Source organism: Protopterus annectens, chromosome 13.part0 (genome assembly GCF_019279795.1).
Source record: "Protopterus annectens isolate FY-2018-M chromosome 13.part0, PAN1.0, whole genome shotgun sequence".
Taxonomy (NCBI): Eukaryota; Metazoa; Chordata; order Ceratodontiformes; family Protopteridae; genus Protopterus; species Protopterus annectens.
The window spans coordinates 422,447,150-422,464,919 of record NC_056747.1 but is presented as its reverse complement, the minus strand read 5'-3'; the positions used below and the strand labels follow the sequence as shown (position 1 = coordinate 422,464,919).

At 41.3% G+C, this 17,770-nt stretch overlaps 1 non-coding gene across 1 annotated transcript; it reads right to left on the bottom strand.

The window, feature by feature from the left end:
• Positions 1 to 17,235: 17,235 nt before the first annotated feature.
• Positions 17,236 to 17,311, bottom strand: TRNAR-UCG. The gene has a single exon. It is a non-coding gene; the product is annotated as a tRNA-Arg (tRNA).
• Between the last annotated feature and the right edge of the window lie 459 nt (positions 17,312 to 17,770).

The following is a 17,770-nucleotide window of genomic DNA, read 5'->3' as shown; positions in this document are numbered from 1 at the left end:
TTGGCTTTATTGGCCTGAAATTGTCCATTAAAACGACTTCAAACGTAAAAGTCATGGGCAATCAGAATCACCATATAGCTGAAACACCTGATGTTCATAAGGGTCATTTGCATATATCCCATGTACCTCTGTGTCAGGAGGTTTCGGAGGCCACTCATTGGAAGTTATAGCTTGGCTGGAGTTTTCATTTAGTTTTTACTGATTGGTTTTTCAGTGTGACCTTTTCACTCTTTGTTTTAATTTGTAAGTAGAATGCAAATGCCTGATTGTTTTAATTCTTATCAATGATCTAAGTGACGGTATTGTATAATGAACGTGAAGTACAAATATCTGAAATGAATCAGCTTTAATAAGGAATCCAAACTTCAACAGAAACAGCAGCAGTAGTGAGTACAGTGTTTATGGTTCAATAGCTAAAAACATTTTAGAAACAGCATTGCATTGTACCTGAGCTAAATGAGTTGGAAGGAGGTGGCTAGAACTGCCAGTATAAACAGAATGTTTATCTTTTCACCATGTACCAGCAGTTCATAACTAACCTCATTACCAAAGCTTCATTTATTTGCTTAATTGTCAGTTTATTTGTTTGCATACTTGAATAACCACGAATGCCTTATTTTTTGTACTAAAAGTACAACCTGAACAAACCTGCAGTCAAACATACATGCTTAAAAACAATTGCAAGCCAGTGAGTGCAATTTTAAGCTGTGCACAACCATTTTCATGAAGACTGACAAAAAATAAAGTTGAAATTATTGGCTGCAGTCTTGCACACAAAACAATCCAAATAATAAGAGATCTCTGTGAAGTCCTTCATTAAAAACACAGCAATTTCTCCCATGTACTTGGTCAGCAAAATGAAATAACTAGATACATTTAAAATGAAATGCAAATGCTGCCTGCCTGGCTTGTCTTGCAGGAAAAAAATGCAGTTATGGTAAAGAATACATACAGGCAACATTAGGCATTTTAATTAAGTTGAAAACAAATGCTGACATTTCTTAAAATGCTGGGGTATAGATATAATTAATATGATTTAGCTTCACAGGGTGCCGGATTTCTCAATGCCAGGTTAATTTCTACACGGGACAAACTGAATGTGGGTGTGTGTGTGTGTGAATGTATGTTGGTATCACATGTGGCTGTGCATAACTGTTAACTAGTTGGAGATACCTGTGCCAAGGCACTGACCCATACTTAAATCGTATAAGGCCAATTAGCTGCTAAAATAGTCCCCCTGTACTTTTTTAGGCATGGTAGTAGTCTGACTACCTGACTCCTGGTTTGGCTAATGTCATTTGGCCAAATTTAGTTTTAGCTACTTGCATTCATTACAATGTTGTTTGGTTCTTCACATGTTTTGTGAAATACAGCATTACAATAATTCATAGAATAGTGAATAATGGAGACTGGAATAGGTATTATCAAGAAACACTGCTATTGTTCTCTTGAACCATTAAATTAGGAGTGCACCTTACCTCCAGTTTGGCAACATATAGGCAAACTGCCCCCCTCCAATGAATTACCACCATTAACGATGAAGCTATTGCATGGTCATATATATCTTGAGCCACTGAGCCAATTTTCTAAGCAGCAGGCTCCTGCCTTACTGATTCTCTGACTGAGGTAGCTTTCCTCACACATTGCATCAACACATGGCAGCACTGGTCCCTTGTCACTGTTTGAGAAAGCTCCACATCCACCTGACAACATCTTCCCTCATCATTGTTAAACTACAGGACAATGTACATCAGCTTGCATAAATCTGTATAGTATAACTGAGTAAGTGGGGTAATGCAAGGTAGCACATCTTCATATGTACACTCAGCTATAGAACTCATTCATATTCCACAGACTATTTTCCGGAAAACATCTCCCTACCAAGTGCCTAATACAGTGCAGTGCATCCCTACCTCTTAATGCATTGGAGTACACACACCACAGACTTAGCATAGGGTACAAACACACCCTCCCCACTCACTGGTCCACTGCACTCACTGAGATGCTGCCTGAAAACACACCTTCCCTTGTCCTGGGCTCACTGTTTCTCAGTACAGCCATCCACTAATTAAGACACCATATGACCCCTCATCTTCTGCAGCAGGGCAACCCAGGTTTCATCCCTAGCAAAATTGAAGCTACACCATGTGCCTATCTAGTCTCTCACTAGACCACTGAGTAAAAATACACATTCATCCAAAGAATGATTGCATGGAAGCAGAGTTCCTCCAGTGTTGGAGAGCTACAAAAATGTGCAGTGTAATATGATAATTGAAGAGCAGTCGCACCCACGCCCTCTAAGCCACTGGCCACACACACACATAAATACACACACACACAAACATGCATACACACAACATTAAGATAAGTCAATTACACAGTCATTCAAAGAGTAAATGCAACCTTTCTTACATGGCCAGAGCACATGAATACATATGCTACTAAGAGTATACAGAAATGAAAAGTGTTTTCCTGTTCTCTCACTCATCTTGTCACATGGCAGATTCCTGCACTGGTATTAATTTTCCCTGCTGCTGGACCTCTGTATAGGAATCATTTGGGTCATAATGCAGGAGCCACACTATTTATGAAAATATAGCTATGTGCTACCGTAGCTGCAGTGGTGGTGCTGCAGTAGCGTTGACGCCTCACAGCAAGACATTGTCCTGTTCAATTCTCAGCTAAAGCGTCTTCTGTGTGGAGACATGCGTGAATGGGCGTACTTTTGTTGAAGGTTTTGTATCAGGCCTGGCAAGTCAGTACGTAAAAATCTACTGCCAATCATTAGCAGACCGGAGTTCCGCTGTGGCGACCCCTAACCGGGAAAAAGCCGAAAGATACAACATAGCTATGTGCTACCGTGAGATTGTAATGCCATATAAAACAGGTTATCAGTTCTTAGTACTCATCCTCAGCCATTGAAGTGCTCACTACTCCAATGTACATTTCACTAGTCACAGGGACAATGCATGATAGCATATTATCTTTAAACAGTGCATATCCCTAGTCACTGAAGTACAGCATGGGATCAGATCATTACCTTTGTTTCCAGAAGCAGTTTCAAAAATGCATACATCCCCCTAGTATTAATACTGTATTATTTATTTATTTATTATTTGTTGACCAGGTTTGTCCAACTGACCTGCGTAGCCCTTTTTCAGCGGAGGCCCAGGGAGAAAAGCTCCACAGTTTTTACAATTTTAGAATTAACAGTGTCAACAGGTTACAATGTATGCATACAATGAAATACAGTTTTACAGAAAATAATAGTGGAAGATCATAATAAGCAAAAATAAAAGAAGTTATTCAATACAAACATTTTTAATAAAAAGCTAGAAAACAAAATCCATAGCGTTTGTAGTTATGTCATGAGATATCTGACATCAGAAATGGAAATGAGGGATGGAGAAGTAGAATGAGATTTTAAAGAGGTCAAGAGCTAAAAATATTTGTAGTTTTGTTGATTACAAATGATTAAGAGGCTGGAGTAAAACTGACAGATTAAGTAAGGAAAAGACAAACAGGTAGTGAAGTGACTAGTAGGATAGTAAAGTGCTAAAGGGAGGATGAGTGCAGTGGCAGAACCAGTGAGTTTCTAGGTATTCTCCTTTGGCAGCTTTGAATTGGTTTGGATGTATGAGAGATCTGATTTCTAGTGGTAATTTGTTCCATGATATGGTAGGAATGTAGCTGTAGAGGTTGCAGCCAATTTTAGTCTTAGGTTTGTATATTTGTAGCAGGTTTAGGTCAGAGCTACGTAGAGACCTAGTGGGGGAATATTGAGATAGGCTAGGGCAGAAGGATTGCAGGTATAGTGTTGAGTGAATTATTTGCAGTTGAGAGAGTAGAAGCTGGTGAGGTAATTCCAACCAGTTTAGGTATCTTAGTGAAAGACAATGATGTGATTTATAAGTTTGGTGACCGGCGAATCTGGCAACCTTGTTGTAGGTAGATTCTTGTTCAGTTAGTAGTGCAGAGTTAAGATTGGTAAGGATTTGGCAGCTATATAATAGACTAGGTAGGAGGTATGCATGAGATAGGGTTATCTTTGCTTTGTTTGTTAGAAACTTTTTATTTCAATAAAGAAGGCCAAGTTTTTGGTGTGTCTTTTTAATGCAGTTATATACATGTAGATCAAACTTGAGTTGGTTATCTATCGTTACTCCTAGAAGTTTTGTACTAGGTTCAACATTAATGGGAGTGTTATTGAGGAACAGTACAGAAAATGTTGATTTAAGGTGAGCGATGTTCTTGGTTAGAAATAGAAAGAGTTTTGTTTTTTTAGGGTTAAGAATTTGCTGGTTGTCACAGAGCCAGGATTCGACTGAGTTAAAATATGCTTTGAGTTGCAGAAATAAGATCAGAGGGAGTATCAGCGATGGTGATGATGATGGAGTCATCTGCGTATTGTACAAGGGATGACTGTGGACAGGAGGTGTAGAGTAGGTTAGTGAATATATTGAAAAGTAATGGGCCAAGCATAGATCCTTGGGGGATACGCATTTTGACAGGAAGAGGAGGGGAGAGAGCTGAGAGGCATCTCACTAATTGCAGATGGTCAGTGAGATAGCTGGAAAACCAGGTAACAGTAGAAGCAGAGAAGTTTAGGTTAGCCAGTTTGTTCAGTAGAAGATGGTGAGAGACCATATCAAAGGCTTTTGACAGGTCAAGGAATAGGCAGGAGACCAGCTTATTATTGTCTCTGGCTAGAAAAATAGTATTAATGAAGGATATAAGGGCAGTTGTAGTACTATGTTTAGGGTGAAAGTCATGCTGAGTAGGTGTGAGCAAGTTTGCCTGATGAAGGTAATTCATGATTTGCTTATGTATGCATTTTTCCAGCATTTTTGAGAGTGGTGAGGGTATCACGATTGATGTGAAGTTTGTGATGGCAGTGGAGTTACTTCCTTTGTGAATGGGTATGGTGTACAATTATTTCCAGATATATGGGACCTTTGATTCTGAGATGGAGCAATTTATTAGGATTAATACAGGGAGAGCAAGGGATTTGGCAGCCATTTGTAGGAAATAGGGAGGCAGATTGTCAGCAGAAGAAGAACAGGGTTTAAGTTTAGATAGCAAGGTACAGTTGCAAGAGAGAAAGTAGTAGAAGAATTGAGAGTAGGAGCTGATTTGGTAGCGTTAGTAGTGTTGGTAGTAGAGTGGAAAGAATTTATCATCTTAGATACGGATTCAATGAAATAGGAATTGAATAAGACAGCTGTTTCTTCTGGTGAGTTGTTTGGGCAGGGGTTAGGAAAAGAAGGGTTACCAGGGTGCAGGATTTGGTTTATAGAGTCCACAATTTCTTGGGATCTGTTTTTTAGGCAGTTGGGTGGTTAAAGGAGAAGTTCTTTTTATCTTTGTTGATGTGATTTTTTTTTGCCAGATTTCTTAGTTCTTTATATTTTTGCAAATGGGAAGGGAGGTTAGTTTTTGCTCACATTTTCCATGCCCTGTCTCTTGTTTCATTAGAGTGTGGGTGACATTGGCAAGCCAAGGAGATATATTAGAGTTGATGCGAACAGTGTGGAGTGGAGCAAGTGAGTTAAGGATGTTAAGGAAATTGAGGCCTAGTGAGACGAGGAGTGTATCTAAGAACTTTTACAGAGTAGTGATCATTTAGGGAGTCAGGTAGGGTTTCAGGGTTATGGTATTTGTGGGGATCTGACACTAAAATCCAATTGATGAGAGGGCTGGGGGTATGTGATCTGTTAGAATGGGTAGGGGTTGTGATAAGTTGTACAAAGCCATGTAAGTTAATGCATGAAGTAGTGTTTGGGGACTGAAGACTTAACTGGTTAATATTTACATCCCCAAGAAGGATGATTTAATTTTTGATGTTTTGTAAAAGGTAAGAGAGAATATTCTCTAGAAAGGTAATATAATCTACATGGGGAATATAGATAGCTACAACTGTGATGCTGGTGTAATTGTTAATTTTAAAGTTAGCTGTCAGGAGTTCAGCAGGTGAAAAGGAGGGAGAGGGTTGGTTTAAACCTGAAGGAGTAAGATGGTTTGAATATACAATGGCCACACCACCCCCTTTTTTTGTCTCTCTAGTCTAGGGATATTATATCCAGGGGAAGGATATCGCTGTCAGGGGTTTGTAGCTTCTGCCAGGTTTCTGTCAGGGCAACTATATCAGGGGTGTGGTTACCCATCTAGGTGTGGAATTCACTAATTTTGTTTAAGATACTTCTAAGATTCATGGAGAAAAAAGATACCTGCTTTTTTGGCAGAGTAGTGTAGGGTTGGTTCGGGAAATTAACATTATTGACTTGGGGGGGGGGGGGTTTGGACCTAGGTTTGGGTGAATATCACCTGACAGTAGCAGAGACTTGGGGAGAAAATGTTGTTTGTATATTAGTTATTTTATTTTATCTTCTAAAGAGGTGGCAGGGAAAGGGGGTATTTTGATTATTGGGAGGATAGTATTTAGAGGAAAGATAGATGAGCAGATAGGGAAGCATTGCAGAGGATGTGTGTAGACACTGGCATTAGAATTTGCAGGATAAAAATATGTTGCTGTTAGGTGAAAGCTATAGGAGATGAATGCATAGGAGGAGAAGGGGAGGCAGTAAAAGAAAGGCTTGGATTAAAAAGGACATGTCAGTAGAAGGGTCAATGGGTAAGAGGGAGGTTAAAGTTGGGCCTAAAGAAAGTTTATATGTAAAATTTGGAAGAGGTAACTAGTAGGGAGAGTCAGTAGACAGAAGGGAGAAAGGAGTCGCTAGTGTCAAATGTTTGTTGGAGGAAAGAATGGAGGTTTACAGGAGTGGGGTGTGCCCCAAAACAGAAAGGGGTGGGATTGGAGGAGGTGTCTGTTGAATGTAGATGAGTATAAAGGAAATTATATGGGAGTGGGTGGGAATGGGGGTGGGTAGAGGAGCAGAGTGAGCCCAAGCACAGCCAGGGCAAATATAGTAGGGCTACATCAGGTTCGCAGAACCTCAGAGGAAAAAAAATATTAAACAGTCAGCAAGGCCGCTAAGATAGATCAGGTGAATCAAATAGTGCTGGTAAGCCTATAGAGCATACATTTAGTTTGGGGACAGGCTAGAGTTAAGGCTACAGAGTGTACAGGGAAAGATAATATTCAAAGGAAAGTCATTGGGTCTATTTTGAATGGCTTAAGGAACCTAAGATTATGTTAAAAAGTGGGCTATGGAAGCAATAGATAGCTGACGTTTCTCAGTAGCGTGCTCTCGAGGAAGCAACTACTTTTACAAATTAATACAGTTACATAAACATTTATTGGTTTGTCATACTTTGCTTTCCTTTTAATTGGTTGCTCAGGAGCTGGTCCGTGTTAGGTAGGAAGTGACCTGATCACAAGTTGAAGTAGTTGAGGCAGGGTCTCTCAGTTACTTGTTACTGGGAAAAGTAATTGGGCAGAATTTGTTTCCCTTTTTAGAGTAACAACAGCTTCTTATTCAGTAGACCCCTGCAGTTCCATCTACCTGGACACTGCATAGAAACACGCTTCACATAGGACCACCAGACCAGTGATGTCCACAAGAGTAGTCATCCTTCCTATTGTGATTTGACAAGACGGTACACCTCCTTATCTGAGGACTCATTACATTAAAATATGCCTCCCCACCTGTTCAGAAGAAGCCCAGGAAGTTACCTGCCATCACACATAGACCTTCATCAGAGTGTTTTACTGTACCCGCCTTTATGTCTATGGTAGTACACACTTCTCTTCTCCATAAGCCACAACATTATATATTAGCTCCCTAAGTGCTAGAATATTAAAGTAGTTCACTAGTGTGCAAGTATAGAAAAATGCCTTCTGAACTCCACAAGTCAATACAGCACCAAATAAAGATGCAAAATACAAGCTTGAATTAAAGGTGAACTGGAAAATAAAAATATACATATATATATATATATATATATATATATATATATATATATATATATATATATATATATATATATATACATCACTGAATCACTGATCAGTGTACGCACAAGTGAGTATTGTGCTTGATAACACAGTATACACTTTTGTGTATGAACCATAAACTAGTCAGTGATCTTTAAAGTGTAATACATTTTTTTTAATTTTCTGATTCCTTTTTTCACCTCTCATTGGAGTTTACATTATACACCTTTGTTATGTTTGTTTTGAAGTACTAGAATGCTATACAGTCACACTAACTCCTAATGAGCTGCACCAGAGTTTACTTCCCAATCCTTTGAATACCTGCAGTTATGTACACCTCCCCTACCCAATCCATGAAGTACTGTTCTGCAGGATACCACATCACTCAGTATACCAACACCCAAGTACAACTTTCCTCCTATTCGACCTTTGTATAAGAATATAAGTTCCCTCTCCCTGGCACATTGCTTGGAAGTGCAAGCTCCCAACTTTTCAACCACTATATGGCTACAGATTAGCCTACATATTCTAAAACTTTACCAACTTACAGTCCTCCCACGCATTTGTCATACTGTGTTTCACTGAACTCATTGGTACCTGATGTGAATGCAAGTCTTGCTTACCTTTAGGCATGTAAGGTAACATGCATCCATATAACCACTGGGCATCATGTTTATGCCCCCTTTACATCATCATAAGCATTGCAAGACAGAAAATCACTCTGCACTCTATGCAGAAACACCATACTGTGCCACCAGCTGATCTCTGCCATGGAGTATATTCCCCTTATGTGACAGCATCTCCCTCTCCTGTCAGAAAGCTACTGTAATACAGAACATTTTCCCTTACAGTTACTAACTACATCAGAGCGAGGACACGTATTGTAAGCAGTGAGTCATTACATACCAACATATCCATTTTAACTCAGTGCGTTATCACAGGTCATCCATTTCCCAACTCATACTTTGTCTAACAGCATATTATGGGTCTCAGGTAGTTCATCAAAATGAATTTATTCATCATTCATTTTATCAACCAAACTCTCAAGCAGATATTTAAAACAAGTTTATTCAGCATTCATTCTATCAAGCAAACTGGTTGAATGCAAACACAAAGAAACAAATTTTCTTTGATGCAAGACAGATATGTGGAGAGCTTCACTCTCACATACCCATATAACTGACAGTGTAGGCGTCCAGCATCAGAAGCTGTAGTATCATGCTGCAGATAACACACAGTTACCTGAAATACTATTATTGCTGCAAAGTGAACACTAATACCTGTACTACTCAGCAGTAGTATCACCACTACTGGTACCACACCATTTTCTGTAGAACTTAGTAGTCATATAGCTGGTGCAGACAGTAAAACATCATCTATAGTACTCAGCAGTACTATCACTGCTGCAGATAGCACCTTATTTTCTCTAGTACTCAGCAATACTGTTTCCGGGGTGGCCGCGATGTGTAGCAATTAGCATTTCTGCCTCACAGCAAGAGGTTCTTCAGTTCGATCCTTGGCTGGGGTGTCTTCTGTGCAGAGTCTGCATGTCCTCCCTGTGGTCGCATGGGTTTCCTTCAGGTGCTCCAGTTTACTCCCACATCCCAAAGTAGGTGGATTGGATACTCTAAATTGGCCCTAGGCATGAGTGCGTGTGTGCATGTGTGTGCCTTCCATGGAAGGTTGGGCGCTGGGCTGGCAATTCGACACCGTAAAACTCCACTGCCAATCATGAGCGGACAGGTGATCCACTGTGGTGACCCCTAACCGGGAAAAGCCGAAAGAAGAAGAAGACTCAGCAATACTGTCATCACTGCAAAGAATACACCATTATCCACAGTACTTAGAAGTTCTACAGATAGTAGACCATTATCTGTAGTACTCAGTAGTACTGTCACCACTGTGGAGAGCACATCATTATCTGTAATATTCAGCAGTACTATCACCAACGTAGTATGATAGTGCACCATTATTTGTAGCCTCTTCAGTACTATCACTATTTCACTGTTGTGATTATTTTTGCTTCTTGTATATCTCTGTTACCTTTAAACTACAACAAAAACAAAAAAAAAACAAAAAAAATCTTGCTTTTTTCCCACTTTCTGAAAGTTAAGAAAGTTCATTTACAGATTTGCTGTTCTGAACTGTTTGGAAGTTTCTAGAAGGCCAGTGCTTGCTTGGGCTAAAGGGAAGTCTCTGTCTTCACCAGTGGGAGGGGTTAACACTGAACAGCCTGCCTGTCCCTGGAGGAGTGGTTACTGCCTAGAAGCTGTAGTTTTATTGGCCATTTTGGGTCAGTTCTAAACTCCTTGATCTCTCTCTCTCTTAAAACCCTACAACTCTCTTTTTGCGCGGTTTCACGCACTGAGCAGCGTCGGGCAGCGCCGCCTAAACAGGATTAAACTATTCCAGGCTCCACAAAGTCTGCTCTTCACTTTTTCCCTTAGAACTGTTCAAACTCTCAAAGTAATCACTCTATTCTCTTTCTAAAGCCCTGCACTTGCTCAGCTCTTATAAGGAAACACTAACTAACTCAAGCACTACACCCTCCTTGACTTCTCATAAGTATTAGGCTCCCGATTGGTCCTTCCTGATCAAGTGAAAATCAGTTCCCTTCCCTAATCTGATCAGTAAAAAAAACAGTTCCCTATACTAATCTGGTATGTCCAAGGGTCAGTTTCAAGGTTACTCTCCAGTCCAGCTGGGGAATCTGGGAATTTTGAGGCAATGTTACAATTGCCTTATGTACACAGACAACCCTCTCCTCCTTCCAACAAACTCTAATAAATGTGAGAGATGCACAGCCAAACTGGAGGCAGAGCTCTCTCAACCCAAGACTGGCACAGTCAGTCAGGAGGAAAAGGTAACCACCCACACCACAAATCCAGTCTCACACAGACCTATTGCATCTGCATACCCAACACATAAACACACAAAAACATACTCTGAGGCTCTAAATAAAAATCTGCCTAAACAGCAAAGACCTCCTAAGCAGACATCCAAGCAACAGCCACCCCTCAACAATACCCACGAATCACATCTCACAAAATCAGTGTGCCTCACAGTCACAGCCCTTAAGGCCAAACAACACACCAAATACACTTGTTATAGGAGACTCTATTGTCCGGCACACTGACGTCCCGCTCACCAGACTGAACAAGGAGAAGGTCACTGTAAGCTGTCTGTCAGGTGCCAGGATCCACCACATAACGCAAGCACTCAGGTCACTCCAAAGGAAGTACAAGTATGGCTCCATCATTGTCCATGCTGGTGTGAATGACCTGAGACATACCTCCCTGGACTACATGAAAAGAGACATAGAGGAGATCTCTGCCCATGTAGCCCAGGCTGGTATGACCCTGACCATGAGTAGCATCTTGCCCTCACCAAGAATGATGCCACAGTATAAAGACAATGATCATTTTCAACAATTGGCTAAAGTATTGGTGTCATTCAAAAGGGATCCAGTGTCTGTCAGCCTGGGATGACATGCTCAACAAGCCACATTGCTTCACTAGGAACGGCTTGCACCTGTCACCCTTAGGCTTTCGTATACTGGCCAAGGCTCTTGCCACCCCCATAGTGCCTTTTTTAGGCAAGGCTCAAAGGACAAACCCACCTCCATAGACAACCCAAGGATAAAAAAACTAAAGATAATGCTACTCAATGCCAGAAGTCTAAACCTCAAGATGCAAGTACTCGAGGCTCTCCTCAGTATGGAGAAAATCGATGTCTGTGCAGTAACAGAAACCTGGTTCAAGGCTCCTGAGAGCACCCCAGCACTACCAGGTTATAACTCATACCATGCATTTCGACTGAAGCACAAAAGGAGGGGGAGTATCTATATTCATCAAAGATACCTACACCTCCAGGTTAGTGGCATTGCACAAAGCATCGGAAACCATCCATGTGCAACTAACAGTGGACAAAACTGCCTTTCAGTTTGTAGCTTGCTACAGAACACCCACCCTATTACAGGAACCCCACTTGACATTCCTGAGAACACTGGAGAATATGAAGGTCTCTCCAAACACTATGATATTGGGTGACTTCAACTACCGAAACATTGACTGGGAAAACTACTCAAGCCCAAACACCCTCATCCAACGGTTCCTTGAATTTATAAACTCTAACGCGATGGAACAACTGGTCACCACTCCCACAAGAGGGAACAACATATTGGGCCTGGTCATCACCAACATGGGGACTCTATGTTCCACACCAGAGGTAAACCCCTCATTGGTAAGATCAGACCATAAACAAATTTCCCTGGACATCCATATCCCGTCCCCACCCCCAGCCAAGGAAATCACTGTAAAGAATTTCTCAAAAGCCAACTTTGCACTTCTCAAGACTGAGGTGGAATCCTTCAAAGCCCCCGGGCCAGAGGATAATACAGCCCAATCCGCAGAATCCTTTACAAATGCATTCTATGAGCACTTGCAGGAATGCATGGATCGTGGTATCCCAAATAAAACCCAAGACTCACTCCTCCAAAAACAGGAGACCGGTCTGGTGGACCCTGGCCATAAATAAGCTATACAACAGAAGGAGGAAGCTACTACATGACAGAGCAAAATCCCAAAAAGGGAAGGCATCTCTGATCAGTATTAGCAAGAAACTTTGATCCCTCATAAAATCATCAAAGGCCAGTTTCGAAAGAAAAATTGCCCTAGACACTAAAGATAATCACAAGGCCTTCTTTAGTTATGTTAGGAATATGGGTGGAAACTCCCAGATATGCTCTGAATTGTTGCATAATGGTACAAAATATACCGAACCTACAGACATAGCCAACATCCTGACAGACAGATTCAGCGCAAACTTCTCCCCCCCTTCCCCCCCAAAGGAGCAAATGCCTATCCCAACTGAATGTAACCTCCCTGACATCACAGATGCACAGGTGAAAGCTGCCCTCTCCAAAGCAAAAAACACAGCATCTATGGGACCAGACGGTGTCCCAGGCTGTGTCTTATATGAGCTCCAAGAAGAACTGAACCCTCACATTAAGTCACTGTTCAAACTTAGCCTTACTACAGGATATGTACCCAAAGAATGGCGTACAGCTACAGTGGTCCCACTTCACAAAGGTGGTGCCACAACGGACCCCGGGAACTATTGCCCCATAAGCCTGACTAGTCTGGTCTGTAAAGCTATGGAGCGTATTATCATGGAACTCATAAACAAAGACATTGGGAGCCTCTAGACACTGGACCCTACCCAATTTGGCTTTGTTAAGGGCAGATCTTGCCTCTTAAACCTAGTTGATTTCTTTGAAACAGTTACCAAAGCCATAGATGAGGGCAAGGTAGTCCACTCAGCCTACCTGGACCTCACAAAAGCCTTTGACACAATACCCCACTCGGGCATCATAAATAAGCTTAGCAGCTGTAATATCAACCCCTATATCACAAGATGGGTTGCAAACTGGCTCAGAGATAGAACCCACATGGTCAGAATTGCAGGTGCCATGTCCGAATCCAAACCAGTTACAAGTGGCATCCCACAGGGCTCAGTTCTGGGACCTCTCTTGTTTGGTATATACTTCTCTGAGGTTCAGGCTAACACGGGGAGATTATGGCTGACAAAGTTCGCAGATGACTGCAAACTGGGGCCATAATCGAATCTCCAGCTGACACAAGCATCCTCCAAAAGGGTCTCACAGAGACGGATGCTTGGTGCCAGAGCCACAGCCTCAAGCTAAATGCTAAAAAGTGCATAGTCATCCCCTTTGGGAAAAACAAGGTGCCCACAAATTACCACATAGGTAGTAATCCATTAAGTACGGAAGAAGTAATTAGAGATTTGGGGACCAACGTAGATAGTAATCTCTCCTTTGATAGTCACATTGCCAAAGTGGTTAGAAAGACCTTCTATATAGCCCACCTTATCACGAAAGGGTTCGCATCTAGATCAAGAGAGGTCATTGTGCCCCTCTACTCGTCACTCATAAGGCCCATAATTGAATACAATGACCCTTTTGGGATGTACCTTACCCAACACCTGCAGCAACTGGAGAGACCCCAGAAGTACCTCACCAAGAGGATCATGGGCTACAAACAGATGTCCTATGCAGCTCGACTAAAGAAACTCCAGCTCTACTCAGTTACTTACTGCCTACTCAGAGGCGATCTATGCCTGACGTACAAAGCCATGTCAAACCCAGAATTAATGGACATGCTCCACCTCAAAAAATCCAAGTCCCTTTGAGCTACATGCTCCAGGGACTTAAACCTCAGCACAAAAATAAATAGGACATGCTGGAGGGACAGATTCATTTCCCAGAGGCTCCCCTCACTCTGGAATAGAATCCCAATTCATGTTAGACACAGCCCCTTGCTGACCTTCTTCAAGCGAAATCTGGACACGTGGATGGGAAATCGCAAATTCACCCCTGGGATCTCTTCTGTGTCCCTGCTAGACAGAGGCACAGTAAACTTATCTTAAAAGGGTACCTTCTGTGACTTACTTTACAGAGGCACAGTAGGCTAATCAAATAGGGAGGCGGAAGCCAAATACACTCTGGCTAGGCTTATAAATGCCCTAGGGCAGATAGCCTAGTATCTGCCTATGAACCTATGAACCACTGCTAATGCACACCATTATCTGTAGTACTTAACAGTAGTGTAATTGCTGCAGATAGCACACCATTATCTGTAGTACTTAGAAGAATTATCACCACTGCAGGTAGCACATCATTTTCTACAGTACTTAATAGTACTACCACTGCTGCAGATATCACACAATTCCCTGTATTACTCAACAGTACTGTCACTGCTGCAGGGAGCACACTATTATCTATAGTACTTAGAAGTACTATCACCATTGTAGATAGTGCACTATTTGTGTAGTACTTAGCAGTACTACGACTGTTGCAGACAGCAAACCATTACCTGTAGTACTCAGCAGTAATACCATTACTGCAGAGAACACACCATGATCCATAGTATTCAGCAGTACTATCACTACTGCAGTTAGCAAATCATTATCTGTAGTACTCTGTAATGCTATCAGTGCTGCTGATAGAACACCATCATCTGTAGTACTTAATAACACCAACACAGCTGCAGATAGCACCTCATTTTCTACAGTACTCAGAAATACTATTGCCACTAAAGAGAATACACCATTATCCATAATCACCAATGCAGTAATAGTACACCATTATTTGTAGTACTTAGCAGCACTACCACCACTGCAGATACCACACCATTATCTGTAGTACTTGTCAATACTATAACTGCTGCAGGGAGCACACCATTATCTGTTGTACTCAGGAGTACTATCAGCACAGGAGATAGCAAACCCTTTTATGTAGTACTCTGTAGTACTATCACAGCTGCAGATAGAACACCATTATCTGTAGTATTTAATAGTACTATCACAGCTACAGATAGTACCCCATTGACTGTACTACTCAGTACTATTACCCATTGAAGAGAATGCACCATTATCCATAGTACTCAGAAGTACTAGTACCACTGCAGATAGCACAACATTATCTGTATTACTCAGCAGCACTATTGCCACTGTAGATAGCATGCTATTATCTGTAATACAAAGCAGTACTCTCACTGCTGCAGTGCAGATTGCATGCCATTATCTGTAGTACTAAGCAGTACTGTCACTGCTGCAATGCAGATTGCATGCTATTATCTGTAGTACTAAGCAGTACTGTCACTGCTGCAATGTAGATAGCACAACAGTTTCTGTAATACTCAACAGCCGAGTGGGCTTCAACCTAATTTTAGTATTATTCATCATTTTATAGAATACCTCACAACTATCATCAAAGAGCACACATGCAGTAAACATGTCCCAAAAGGATAGTTAGAGACTCTTAGCTGAATTCAACGATCCTTAGTTACTCCTTGGCAGTTAATCCTCCACTCCAGATGAAAAAGGCAAGCAGAGGCTGCTTTATATAAAAATCTTTATTAGTCGATGAATGAGCACTTATACAGAACTTTAAAAGTTACAAAATTTAACTCAACCCCCACACGAAATATAAAAACTGCACATACGCATCTCAGTTGTAGACTTCCCTGTGCTTTTCCCATTTGCAGAACTACATCCTTTCCTCCCATTTTTGGTCTGTAACTTAATGGTTTCTTCTAAACTGAAATGAAACTGTTTTCAGTATTGCAGTAGCAGGAAAGTTTGATTCAGTCATCTCTGGTTTGTGTTAAATCAAGATATGCTACTGGTGAGTTAATTAAATTAATTACTAGGATATTACTGCCACATACTCACAGCAGTCCTGTACTTTTGGAATTGGTGTAACAGTAAATGCATTATTGAAACAATGTAGCATTTATGTTTCAGCAACGCTTGTTCATTTTTTGACAACAAGCCAGATCCTAGAAAAAAATTTTGTTAAACAAGGTATTACCACAGTTTCATGAAAAACACAATAAGAGGATGTATGTCTTAAGTTAAGAACACATGCCAAACAGCCATTTTGTCAAAAAGAGAGTAAACTAGCTGCTTTGGAAACAAGGGAAAGTTACAAGTGGCATTTGATGCTCATGTGCATATAATCTACAAAAGGTAGTTTTGTCAAAGAGAAAGCAAAATAGTTGTTTTATTATGAAATTACTGCATGATGACTGTTAACTTTATCCATGCTACAGTGATGTCATTGTGAGTTACTCTTAAAGTGATGCTGCAAGTGTGGGTGTACAACTCCCCACATGACATTCTGCCACATACAGAAAACACGGTTTGTATTTTAAATAACCAGGTCTGTGTTTAACATATTTTACACTAATCTCATTAACAAACACAGGATATTGGAGTTAACTGATAAGACTAACCAACACCAAGATTATTACCAAGAAGTATCATATGAAATTGCAAAAAAAAAAAAAAAAACATATTTGAATGATGTTATTGGTGCAACATGGTCTTCTTCTTCTGTTCGCTTTTTACCGGTTAGGGGTCGCCACAGTGGATCACCTGTCCGCTCATGATTGGCAGTGGAGGTTTACTGTATCGAGTTGCCAGCCCGGCGCCCAACCTTCCACAGAAGGCACACACACACACACACACACACACACACACACACACACACACACACACACACACACACACACACACACACACACGCACACACTCACACCTAGGGCCAATTTAGAGTGTCCAATCCACCTACAGCATGTCTTTGGGATGTGGGAGGAAACCGGAGCACCCGGAGGAAACCCACGCAACCACAGGGAGGACATGCAGACTCCACACAGAAGTCACCCTAGCTGAGGATCGAACTGGAGAACCTCTTGCTGTGAGGCAGCAATGCTAACCGCTGCACCACCATGGCCGCCCAAACTACTAGCTGTATGGCACTACGACCATGGTAGGACTCGAACCTACAATCTTCTGATCCGAAGTCAGACGCCTTATCCATTAGGCCATGGTGCAACATGGTGATCTACATATAAAAACATTGGTGGCACAGTAAGCTCTGAATTTAGTTGAATGTTAGTAAGAATTTTAGTAGGTTCCTACTACAAGTGCATGTGTTCTAGTAGCTGATGAGAAATTTGCTCACAGCCACTTGCCGCCAGTGGCAAATGACTTAAATCCTTTTAATCCTAGTTAATTATCTAGCCCTCTGACCACCTGACTTTAATGAACATCACAGCCCTTCCAGGGCCCTAATTCTAATCTTAAAACCTGATCCCTAACCTGGGAACTCACCTCCCACTCCTTAATCTTAAAGTCCCCTATTGCTCCCTAAATCTAAAAGTCTACCCCTCAAAGTTACAGTCCCTGATTGCTACCTAACCCTAAACTCTCCTCCCACTCCCTAAATCTAAAACACCCTTCCCACTCCCTAAACATAAAGTCTCCAGTCACTCTCTAGTAGAGCCATAGTTG